Source organism: Macrobrachium rosenbergii, chromosome 55, assembly GCF_040412425.1.
Source record: "Macrobrachium rosenbergii isolate ZJJX-2024 chromosome 55, ASM4041242v1, whole genome shotgun sequence".
Lineage (NCBI taxonomy): Eukaryota > Metazoa > Arthropoda > Malacostraca > Decapoda > Palaemonidae > Macrobrachium > Macrobrachium rosenbergii.
In genome coordinates, this window is record NC_089795.1 from 64,391,985 (window position 1) to 64,405,066 (window position 13,082).

General features: G+C 33.7%; 2 protein-coding genes across 8 annotated transcripts in view; both read left to right on the forward strand.

The window, feature by feature from the left end:
- The window catches only part of LOC136835342 (potassium voltage-gated channel subfamily KQT member 1-like), a 924,117-nt gene that overhangs the window by 807,251 nt on the left and 103,784 nt on the right, over positions 1 to 13,082 (forward strand). The window lies entirely within an intron of this gene.
- The window catches only part of LOC136835464 (uncharacterized), a 29,217-nt gene that overhangs the window by 15,432 nt on the left and 703 nt on the right, over positions 1 to 13,082 (forward strand). The gene's annotated exons all lie outside the window — the stretch shown is intronic.

A 13,082-nucleotide genomic window follows, 5' to 3' on the forward strand; every position in this document is an offset into this window, starting at 1 on the left:
CATTTCTGAGGCACAGAAAATCTACAATCTAATGGCAAAAGCACGTTATCATTTAAGAACCATATGTTATTGCCGACTCACCACCACAAAAAAAAAAAAACTCTCCTTTCACATAACTGAAGAAGTATTAAATGGTCTCTACCTATGTATTTACCCCATATTTTGTTGATCTAAAATTATATACTTATAAAATATATATAATATATATATACACGTGTATATATATACACATATATATAATAAATATATATAGTTTATATATATATATATGTATATATATATATAAATATCACTAAACCCACGTCGGAAGATGAGTGAAAACCGGGACTTTGAACAAGTAGCCTACTTTCGTAGTTTATTCTACATTTTTCAGTTTCACTGAATACAAAGAAGTTGGCAGAGATTTATATACAAACAGAAGGGGGCGGGGTTACAGTTTGATAATCTGGGCAGCATGTTCTTTAAACAAAAAGACAGGGACAAAAGATCAAGGGATAATCTAGGGTGGAGAATCTGGAGATTAACATTTCCTGGTTGAAGTAGCTTCAATGAACACAGTCTCTAGCAGATATCTTTTCCGATGATCGCTGACCTTGTAGGTTACCGTTGACTTACCCCAGTTCATCGTATGGCCTGTCTTAAGCCAAGGATCCACAATGCCACTATTTAATAAGCCTCTTGAGATGGCATATTTGTGTTGGGAGTGTCTTAATTTTAGTCCTTTTGATGTTTGACCAAGGAATACTGTATACAATATTGTTTGAATTTGGTAGGCTGTTCTTAATTAGTTTATTTCTCAAAATACTATATATTTAAATACTAAGTTAATATCAATAGTTTTCAAAATGGACCCTGCAGGAATGAAATTAGGATGAAATGGTAAACAGAGAATATTCTTAAGTTCTTTGTTAACACTGGTTGGATTGTAATATGTCTTTTTCATTTATTTTACGAAGTTCCAAAAAATATGAAAGGGTAACATAATGAATCTCTATTTTATCAATAATTTTAAACTCCTCTTCCAAAAATTCAGGACTACACAAGTTCTAAGAGCTCTAAGATACATACTGGAAAATCCTGACACCTTAATTTGTTTTTAGCATGGTTAGGTAAAAATGAATATATGACAAATTATTCGTGGATTTCCTATACACTTTAAAAAAAAAAAAAATGGTGTTATTTCTAATAACTATGACACCCAGAAATGGCATACAATTGTTTCTTCATATTCTATTGTGAATTTTATGGATGGTACAAGATTATTAATTGTTTGCAAGAAATCAGGAATATTTACATTTTCTTTTCCAATACAAAAACAATCGTCTACATACCTAACTTAAAAACACCTTAGAATAGATTTCTTGAAATAAGTCTAGACTCAAAGAATTCCATGTAAATATTAGACAAAAGTGGCGAAAGAGGGTTCCCCATAGCCATACCAAACATTTGTTCATAAAAATTACCACTGAAAGTGAATTTACATTTTTTTTAAACAAAGGGGATATCAAATTAATAATAACACTGGTAGGTAATTCTAGATTATACAAATTAATAATAACACTGGTAGGTAATTCTATATTATACAAGTCCAAATGTTGTGATAAATATTGAAGTAAGTCATCAATAGGAACTTTAGTAAATAAGGATGTCACATCAAAACTGGTTAATTTGTCAGTAGTGGATAATTCAATATGGGAAAGTCTAGCACAGAAGTCAACAGTCTTGTAAATGGGAATTTGAAATAGTACCCAGAATAGGTGATAAAAATTTAACTATATATTTAGAAAGTTTATAACTAATAGAACCGGTTGAACTGATAATGGGCCGAATAGGAAAATCTCTTTCATGGGTTTTGATTAATCCGTAAATGTACGGTAAGGATGGGCCAATCGTTGACACTTTTACTGAAACGAAATCCTTTAGTATAGTTTTTATGTTAAAACTGAAAATTTTTATGACATCAGCTATTGGATCTTTCCGTAGTTTTTTGTAAGTACTAAAATCAGATAATAAGTTTCCATTTTTGTAATAATGGATAAAATTAGCTATGTTGAAAAATGGAAAACTTATTATCTAATTCTAGTACTTACAAAAAACTATAGAAGACCCATATATATATATATATATATATATATATATATATATATATATATATATATATATATATATATATATGTATATGTATATATATGTATATATATATATATATATATATATATATATATATATATATATATATATATATATATATATATATATATATATATATATATATATATATATATATGAGACGTCTGGATCGACAGGTCAAATTATCACTTTCCCAGCGAGAGGACCCAGGTCTGACTCCCGGACGCAGACGAGCGTGCACGTTCGAAAGGCTCTGGTGTCTTCTTCGACAGTGGTAATTAGACGACTGTGTTTGTTACAACCAGTGTAATGACATGGGGTTAGCATCCTCAACCAAAATGAATTACTCAAAAGAGGAAGATTAACAACTTCTGGTCTCATCTCTTTTAGATATAAGGATGATATTAACATATCTATCATTATTATTATTATATATATTAATATAATTATTATTATTCAGAGGATATACCCTATTCATTTGGAACAAGCTCAAAAGGCCATTGAATGCAAATTCAAGCGTATTAAAGCAAATCTGGTTGCTCTCGGCAGGGAAAGGGAATCAGGGATCAATTGAGAATGTAAAAGATCTCTGTTAAAATACAACTTATGAAAAATTGATAAACAAGAGACCATCCATCGACGGTCTAAGTCATAACTGCTAATGTTAGGAAACCGAAACCTACCACCACGAACCACTCTATCTAAAAAGAGATAAATCTCTGGCAAAAATAGAATCCACACCAGACAACATTATGCAAGTTAAGGAAGGGCAAATGACCTAAAGCAAGTTGTATTGATTGTATCACAGTTATAAATAAACCAGGCCTTACGTACAATACCTAACTTCTGTGTGCAGTTGCTGACACTTGCATTAGATGTTTCTCAAAAGTAAGAGGTGAGTCAAAAGATACACCAGAATAGTTAAAGCTATATTCAGCAGAGTCCCATACACCTGAACGGGAGGCTAGGGTGGAAAATCCGTACGAGATCTGCTAATCAATAGTGTTTTTTGTTTTACCGAATTTCAGCCTCATACCTCACCTGCTGACAATCCTTTAGATTCCACATACTAATATAGTGGCTTAAAAATTAGATTTCTAGCAACTTTGGAGAGCACAGGGAGAATAGAAATTGGCCTGTAGTTACTTCATTCTGCAAATATGTGACTCCTTAAAAAAGCACTGTATTACTAAGCTTGCACTCACCTGCAAAGATGGTGTAATTTTTATGTGTTACGGTTTTGTCTCCATATGCTGAATTTGGTCTGTTTTTCATGGTAAGCTCGTCTACATGCATGTATTATCAACATCATTGCTCCACTGGTGAGTTTCACTACGTGCCACTGTGTAATTCTACCACTCATGTCTTTCCTGCACTTTATTTTCCAAAACTCTCCACTCACCCAAAACCTTCATTTCCATAGTTCTCTCCTAATAGGTCTCGGCTCCCCACGTTTTCTGATGCCCAAAGGGACCCAGTGGATTGTGTATGGGACACGTCCAAGTTATATCTATCTCCATTTTATCATTATCTATCTAAATGTGTGTTTGATTTGCCTTTTCTTAGTCTCCAACAAAGTCCAACTGACGAGGCTTGTACTGGATATTACTTTTCTTAAATATTTGAAAGATTCAACCTCATTAATCCTTTCCACATCTAGTGTTTTTTATCCTTTTATGCTTACTCAGTGCGCATTGCTTCTATCTAGATACATGATGCATTCAATGAAGCAAGCTTTTTTAATTTTATTGTGTTTTACCAATTAAATCAGCATAATCTACACATTTTCAGACTGTCAGACTTCTGTAATTCTTATAGCTAATTTTTTTCTACCATCTCTGAGCACTTTTTTCATTGAAAAACCTATGAGAAGGGTGGAAAGTAAAGGTGAAATAACATTCCCTTGTAACATCCCACCGTTTACTGCCAAGTCATTTGCAAGAGACTACCAACATTAACTTTGCATCTACTTTGTTCCTGGATGATTTTAAAGGGCTTTACATGTTTAATGGGAATGCCACAGCAACTTAATGTTTTCCATATACTGTCTGTGAATGCTGTCAAATGACTTCTAGTACTCAACAAAAAATATCAGACGAGGATAAATAAATCACATATACTTCTGCACAATGTCTTAACACAAATGTTTGACCAGGGCAACTCCTTTCTTTTCAAAACCACCCTGTTTATCTCATAAAAATTTTATTAATTTCTTATCCACCTCGCTATAAATAAACTTACTGAAAATGTTCAATACAACTAATGATACTGCAATGCCGTTACAGTTACTGCATTCAGCCTGGTCGCCTTTCTTTGTTACCTTTGCTAGTACTTCTAGTTCCGAATTCTTAAAGCTTTGTTTCCTCATTACATATCCTAAAAACAGTCTAGGTTGTACAGTATATGCAATGTCACTTCCGTTTTGGCTAAAACCATCCCTGCAGTGATTCCATTATAGTCTGGTGTTTTCCATCTCTGTCTTTTTTCCTTTATTATTGATTACTCTTCATAAATACACTCAGGTCTTCTTTGGCTTGTGGTATATCAATAAAATTATTCCCCTACCTCATATACTATATTCATGACCTCACAAAATCGTTCAGCATGGAGTAATCTTTCTTCTTTTTCTAGTGGCATTTTTTGACCCATACTCCCTTTCGGCAAGTACTTTTCTCTTTTACCCTTACACCAATGATACCCCATGAACACAAGGATCTGTCAACATCAAAAACCTGTTTGTCAAAAAATATTATTTCTTCTTGATCTTCGATTAACTTCAGTATCTAGGCTTGGGCTCTTGACACTTTCTACCTTCTGTTTTTCACTTCCTCCCTGGTTTCAATCTAGTTACCCCATATCAAGTACTTCTTTTCAAGGAGACGGATACGCATTCTTGATGTTTGTATGGAAAATGGATAGATACATAGATAAACAGATTAAAAAAGAAATCCAAAAGCTGAATGAGCAATTTGTTGCTTTCCCAAATATTATCATCGATAAACTATATTAAACTGCTTCAGCCGTATCCTTTAGTGATTTATGATTAGCAAGTAGATAATGTTTCTATATACATTATTTCTTCTAAAACTATATATTCATACGTCTTACAATAAAAAAAACCATCACTGGTCGAACACTCAAGATAATTTCAAATGTTTTCATTAAAGGAACGTCATGACTACTGAGGATTCATGTCTAATGACGGAATACTACAAAACTGGAGTTTTCTGAAATTTTCTAAAAGAGATGCACATTGTTTATCTATTATATAATAGTCCCAAAAAATCAAGCTTAAATTATCCAATATTCGTAGGCGTATCGTTTTTGGGTGCGTCTGTACTCTGATATATTGTAAACAAAGCACTGCGAAATTTAAAAAGCCATGAACACATGGTTTTAAAATTTCAGAGTGATTGGTTTAAAAAATATCAGAACACGGACACACTCCAAACGATACTCCTACGAACATTGGACAATTCAAGCTTGAAGTTTTGAAATTATTATAAAAATAAATATTAAAAAAGTCAGCGCTTTTCCATTTCACCGAGGACGATTACATGTTGATTCTTCAAAATCTTTAGTTTCTTCACATCGTTATTACAATCGAACATATCCTCCGTCTCTGCATGACCTATAACCTTAGGAAATTTAACGGAAATGATGAAGTTGGGTCATAGTTTTTTCCTATGAAACTCTGTGCTTGTTTCTTTTGCCTGAATGATGATGAATACACCAAGTGAAACCAGTGTGGTGTTATCAGATGACTTTGGAATAGAGGTTTCAGACCGAAACAGAGGTAACCACCACGAAGAAGCACCTGAAGATCAATCGGAAATTTTTATATCATGGTAATATTATATCACTCTTTGTTAAGACTTCTTGAAAGTTCGCAGGCAATGAATATGAAATGGAGCATCAGAAGATAAATCCACCATATATATGTAAATTGGAGCTGCACCATGAGAGAGAGAGTGAGAGAATCTTATTTGCGTCTCCAAAAATTTTTGGGTAAATGTATGACTACATACCTACGCTTGTCTCCTTTGTTTCTTATATATTTTTATTATTTTACGCTGGATACAAAAGTCACAGAAAATTTTACACGTGGTGGTTGGTTATAAATAACTTGTGTATATCATTCCTTAACTATATTCCTTGAGGGTAAAAAATCATAAACGGCCTAATTATTCTAAACATGAATTTACTTACTACTAACCTAAACTTTTCCTTCATCATCAACTCTATTTGATTACAAAAGATTTCTTCTTTATTTCCCAATTTGGCACCTTTTGGCTACAGTACCCTCAGCTACTACTCCTTCTCTAGCTTTTAACAGCGTTCTATTATTAATAAATATATTAAACAATCATGGAGATATAACACACAGTCAACTCAGAAACCAATTTCACTCCTAAACATTCACTATCTTGTTTACATTTTCTAAAACATTCTTCTCTTCAGCACTGAAACATTTAATCACTCAACAACTTCCCTTCTATATCATACATCCTCAACACCCATCACGCTGTCTCTATGATTTCTACCATAAGCATTTACTAGCTCAATTTATACCAGACAGAACTTTTCACTTTAGTTTTAAGCTGTGTATATAAGTTACACACAATCTTCCCAGTCCATACCCTTGTTTGTGTTCCCATATCAGTCCTAATGACTTCCGTCTTACTTTCTGAATCTTAATCGTACCATACACTTTCCGTGGTATACCAAGTCAAGTTATGACCCTGTAAATCATACAGTCACTGTCATCACTTTTATCTTTATATACTTGAACAATCACTTCTTACACCCATCTCCTCAGAATCAATCCATCATCCAGGCATGCCTAACAAAACCTGGTCTGCCACTCAGCATACTAACAACACCATGTTGTAGCATCTTACTTGCAACCCATTCAACGCCTGATGTCTCTGCATTGTTAAACATTTTAATTGCCCTACTTATTTCCTGACTAGTTATCGCTTTTAAAAACATTCACAAAATTACACTAAACCTTTCCACTCTTGAGTCATCATTCAGATATAGCTCTCTTCTATTTTCCAAAACCAGCAAATCTACAAACTACTCACTCCATCGATTCAGGACTGCATTCACTTCACAGAGTATCTTTCCATTTGTATCTATTAACCTGAGATCATTTAAATTGTACACCAGCACCAACACTTCCCTAAGGAGAAAGTTCTTGTTTTTCCTAAGTTCTTACCTCAACCTCTCTACTTTTATTTCTTCTGTCTCTCTCTATCATTTTCTTCTTGATGATCATATTAATTACCCTGTATATGTATACATGATCTTCTCTTCTATCATGTAATTACAGCTAAAATACTCTCCATCCCGGCCACAAGTCTTTTTATTCCCTTATTCCGCCAATCACTTTCTTTATTCCCTCTTCCTAATCGTTAATACAAAAACACACTGCCTGTTGCCAAAAAGATCAAATCATGGAATTTAACAAACTCCTCAATTATTTCGTCCAACTCTATTTCTTTAAGCCTAATAGGTATTTCATCTATTTTCTCCTTACGTGCTCTTCCCACTTCCTTTTCATCAAACACAATTATCTTAACTATATACTCAGCTATATTTTCCCCTCTTCCTCTCCAACTTCAACTTATACCTATCTAAACATCTGCTTCAACGAAGTAATGATCATATACGACTCTTTATAAGCATATAACCTCTTTTTCCTTACCACTTCAAAACTCATCGTTGAAACCATTATGTTCAACAATCAAGTCATTTTCGAAATACATTTTCACAAGATTCTCTCGTTTCTTATTTATTCTAGGAACTTTATTATATTTGGCAATAATACCTTCTTTTTCTCTGTTACCTACCTCTGGGTTCAAATCACATATACCCTTTCATGTTTCGGCTCTTCAAAAAACCTTCTCTTTCACTTTCACTCTTTCCCATTTCTCAATGATAAAAACTGATATTTTAACTCCTCTTTGCCACTCAAGTTTAGCTAAACAAATAGAACTAACATCTCGTATTTGTATTCTTTCACCCACAACAAGAGCTTTCGGACTGGCTCCAAATCTTTCATCGACCCCAGACAAAAATCACTCTTCGTCCTCCTCAATTCCCGCATGATGATATTGTGGAAGTTTTGTGCAAAAGGTGTTCACTCCTGATTCAGAAATTAAATTATGAATATGGTAGTTAGCGTTTTGTTGCTATTTCTCTCTAGCAACCTATGCTTCAAATAACACACACACACACATCGCGTGAGGCACATAGACTTTGAAATTCCGCAAGTCATGCCTTTTATAAGTTTTACTTTCCAATGTCTCCACTCATCTCTAGCATCCCATTTCACAGTTCTCTTCAAAGTTGGTTGGGTCCTTCCAACCTCTCGTATCCACAGGAGAACACTGACATGACCCCCTTGGAGTTGTCCAAGAAATATTTGTCTTCCTTTTTAAGGCACAATAAATGCAGAAAAGGCACTGACTGACCGGAAAGGACTATGCATGAACAAGTGAACTTCCCAAAGAAATCAAAGATGAATTTTGAACAGAACTGCAGAACGTTATCTATGAAATATCAGAAATACATATTATAAGAACTTTTATTAATATTATGAACGTAAAGACTGGTACGAACTATACGAAGTTCCAATGGGCAATGAAGGCCTGAGAGAGAGACACAACAAAAATGAGGTCACTGATTAGTTGCTGTTCTGCGAATGATCTTGTAATCAGACAAAGGCATACATAAACCCACTTAGACATCTCCAGATGGCATTCGTACACCAAACAGACCACACAGCCATTAACAGAAAGAGAAAAAGAACGCTAAGGAATGTCAGGAAGTACACTTGTCACTGCTGAAACTAAAAGCATAAAACTAAGAAGTTTACTCAAAGTACCTAAGTTTAATATAATACAACTTCCAAAAGATAAACATAGAGAGGCCTTCGTAAGTGGAATTCAAAATACATTTCCAGTTCTGTAAACCAAACACGAGGAGATGCTAACTCTCAGTGATGAATGAATTAACATAAGGAATGTAAATCAATATGCTGGAAAAGAAGTACTGGAATACTGGTTAACAATACGGAGTTCTTGGATACTGGTTGAGATCTCGAATACACTATAATAATGAACAGACATCAGATTAGGGTATTTGTAGAAAAATTTCATGGATGAGATGAAGAACACGATAGAACTGTGGAAGCGGTAGCACTGGAGAGATATGAGTGGCGGAATTTTGCAAAGACTGAGGCCCTAAGCGTTGCACGGCGATGGAGGCAATAACATAACGACAGTAATGAAATGAGAAAGTTAACCGCATTACTACAGAAGCTGACCAAAAATATTTTTGCGGAAAATGAAGATGTACTCCGCAAAACGGCAGTGGAAATTTAGTGCCCAACTAAAAAAAATATTTAAATTTATTACTTTTCAGTACTGGAAACTCACTTTAAATGTGCTAGGATGTTTCACTCCAAACGTTGACGCAACAAATATTACTCTAATTCTTGCCTCTTCATACGTAAGATATAGAAGGCCTTCTAGAGAATGACCCATGTGAAACATCACTGCAATAATAACAAATAATATGAAGAAAATTCAGAAGTGGCCGATGAATTCCCACTGACTAAAGCACACTTTTTACTTTATTACTGGTAATTCTTGTGCCGCGAAATTAGGAAAACCTTCACTTGACCACGATCAAAATGCACTTGAACAATGTAAGACAAATTCAATAAGAGCTGAGATAAAATCTGTATTTTCTTCCAGATCACACAGTAATCACAAAATATATATGCATGTTTCAAAACAAACGATATATATAGTGCAATATTCACCTTATGTCATCTATCAGCAGTGACAATGGTTACTCACATTCATGGACATTAGGGAACGTTGATTTTTTTTCATTTCAACTTATCTCGTCTTTGTAATGTGTATGGATTATTTGTATTTAAACTTATCCCGTCTTTATAAGGTATATGGATTGTTTTCATTGTTGATTACTGTAATTTTACTATAAATATGGATTGCTTTCATCTGAGTTTATTGATAATGTTAATATAAAAATAAAGGATATCATGACAGCAATATATAAACACGTTACGTATTACTTAAAAAAATTTTGAAATCTACAGCGCTATACTTTAACTTTTGAAATAAACTGCATATCTCTGAACTTTTGAAATAAACTGCATATCTCTGGCAATTCATTTAATTTTCCTATGCTTCCACATAAAAAATCTGGATTTTTAGGTGGGACAGCAAGTTTTCTTAGCATCTGGTCATATTAAGTGCTCAACATAAACTTTCGGTATTAGCCACACTTGGCTTTCGACTCCGCACGAACAAAGTGACTAGTTACATTAAAAAAAATTAGAGGAAAATATAATGCAAACTTTCATCATTATAACGGTTTAAACCAAAATACTGTCGAGATAAGCAATGCATTAGTAACCTTGGTATTAATAAAAAAGCTTTGCCTGTTTACATTCGCTGTCAAATCGACTCTAATATCAGGTACTAATGCAAGACTATAGGTGCATAAAAGTTAAATAAAGGTAAGTCTTAGGTGCATAAAAGTTAAATAAAGGTAAGCTTTCTTAAGAAAAAAAACCACATTCACAATACCGCCGATACAAAACATCTGTGATTCCTATTTTATGACATTCCTGAAGGGAATATGAAAAGCTGGTAATCAAAGTTTTCTGTCTTAGTTCAGAAAACATTCCCGAACACTTTCATACCTGAAAGGACTGAATCTATACGTATTCTTTTGATTAATGGACCTCCTCTCATCTCAATGCATGATCTTCCTCTCCTCTGTAAGGTACTATTTCTGTAAGTATTATTTCGGTTACACTCCTGTTAAGTTCAAGGGGTAAATCGAGTCACCAATCAGTCTACCTCTTCCCACATTTACTTTTGAAATCTTTAATGCAAAAGTCTGGATTCTTGAGAAAATGAAAGAATTTCGTCACAAATATGGGCTTGTAATCAGCCAAATTAACATAACAAAGGAAAACTGAGGCATACACATAACTAAAATGTAGGAATTTGTAAAGATAGGTATGTATGCAGGCATGTTTATATATATATATATATATATATATATATATATATATATATATATAAATAGAGAGAGAGAGAGAGAGAGCGCTGCGATGGTCAATTTATACCGCATGTGAAGACCAGACCTTTGAAAACTTAATTGAATTCATATACTGGAAATCACATATAGGGAAGCACGCTTCCTCGACGGCAATTAAAACTGGAGTTATTGAATAAAAATACCTACTACTGTAACTCACGCTTTGATGGAGCACGGTTACCTAATAGATAAAAGAAATCCGAGTATCAGCTGTTTCCAATAAACTTCCTCTCCCTTTTGTCTCTCACGTCTAACTGCTGGAATATAAACTGTGACTGACACGTCCGTTACCTATTCATTCACCATAACAACTTAATCTATGCGTATACAAAATATATAAAGGAATCCTAGCACATACACCTAAGTCAAAACAACACTCCTTAAGAGCTTAGGAATCTTATGCTCTAATCCTCGATGGCAATTTAATAAAATCACTATAATGGCATTTGTATAATAAAGAATTTTCATATCCTCTGTATTTAGGTAGACTTAGTATTGTACGTAAGTACTGGCAATTTATATAAAGAGGAATTTATTCGTATAAAGTATTTACAGTCACTTCCGTATGACCTGAGGTTCATAGAGAATTGATGATTAAAAATTCCATTTGGAGATCAATTACTGGTGTGCATTTCCCTTCAGCTTCTCAAGCATTTATGCATTTACGTATGCCTGAGATCTACAACTACTGAAAGAGCTACGATTTAATCATAATTTCGAGAACAGTGATTATTAACGATAGTCGTAATTCATAATAATGAGAATAAAAAATCAAATTAACATAGAAAATGACAGCTGCCAATCGTGCTTAACGAAATGTTCGGACGACACCCATTATTTTGCTTTGCTATGAACTTGGTCATTTTGTGATATGTCGTATGAAACGTCAGTTTCTGAGAGAAAGAGCATACTAAAAATTTTTCTTTAGTTTCCTACTAATAAATAATGATGCCTTCCTCCCCGTTACATGGCATTTATTTATCTTCATCGAAAATAAATGCTCGTACAAACAAAATATGCGTGATTGTTAACGTCACCACAGTTTTTTTTTCCATTATTGAAGGTCAAATTGGAAATTATAGACATAAAAAATGCAAACAGAATAAAAAGAAAAAATCGAACCAAATACTAATGAAATGCTGTCTTAAGTGACCTTAAAGTACGAAATGTATTACCATACAAAAATACAACACAAGGAGTGTTGGATTCAGCCCGCACAGAATGCAAAAGAAACGATTTCAGTTAAGATGAATATTGCTAAATATTAAACAAAGAGCTCAGTTGAATTATTTGAAAGTATCATTAACAAGTAAATATTTTAATGAGTTATTGTTCGAAATATGAAAAAAATAGCACAATTTTTTTTTTTCTGGAAAAATTCGGATGGACATGGACACCTTTGAATTAGATGCTTACATTAATGTGGGGAGGCTGTAATGATCTGAAAATGTAGTCTATTTCATACTGGGGGGGAGTCGATATAATGTTGGGGCCTCTAAAGAAGAATCACGTGTCAATATGTTCTAATTATACGATGAGGACCCCATATAACTTTCTTCATTGTTTCTTAAGTGTAGGTAGCGTCTTTCTTAACATAGCCATAAAAAAATTATAGTTAAAATTACTTTTCTTATGGCACAATGAACACTGTTGTAGATCTTTGCAAGTAGGTAGCAGAAATATTACTCTGTTGTGCTTCATCCTTACCTACCCTTCTCCATCAGCCATTTCCTCTCCTTCGCTCCCTTCACAAAAAACCGATGCCAACAGTCTCACTTTTGAAACAATTAACCAACTGTCGGGAG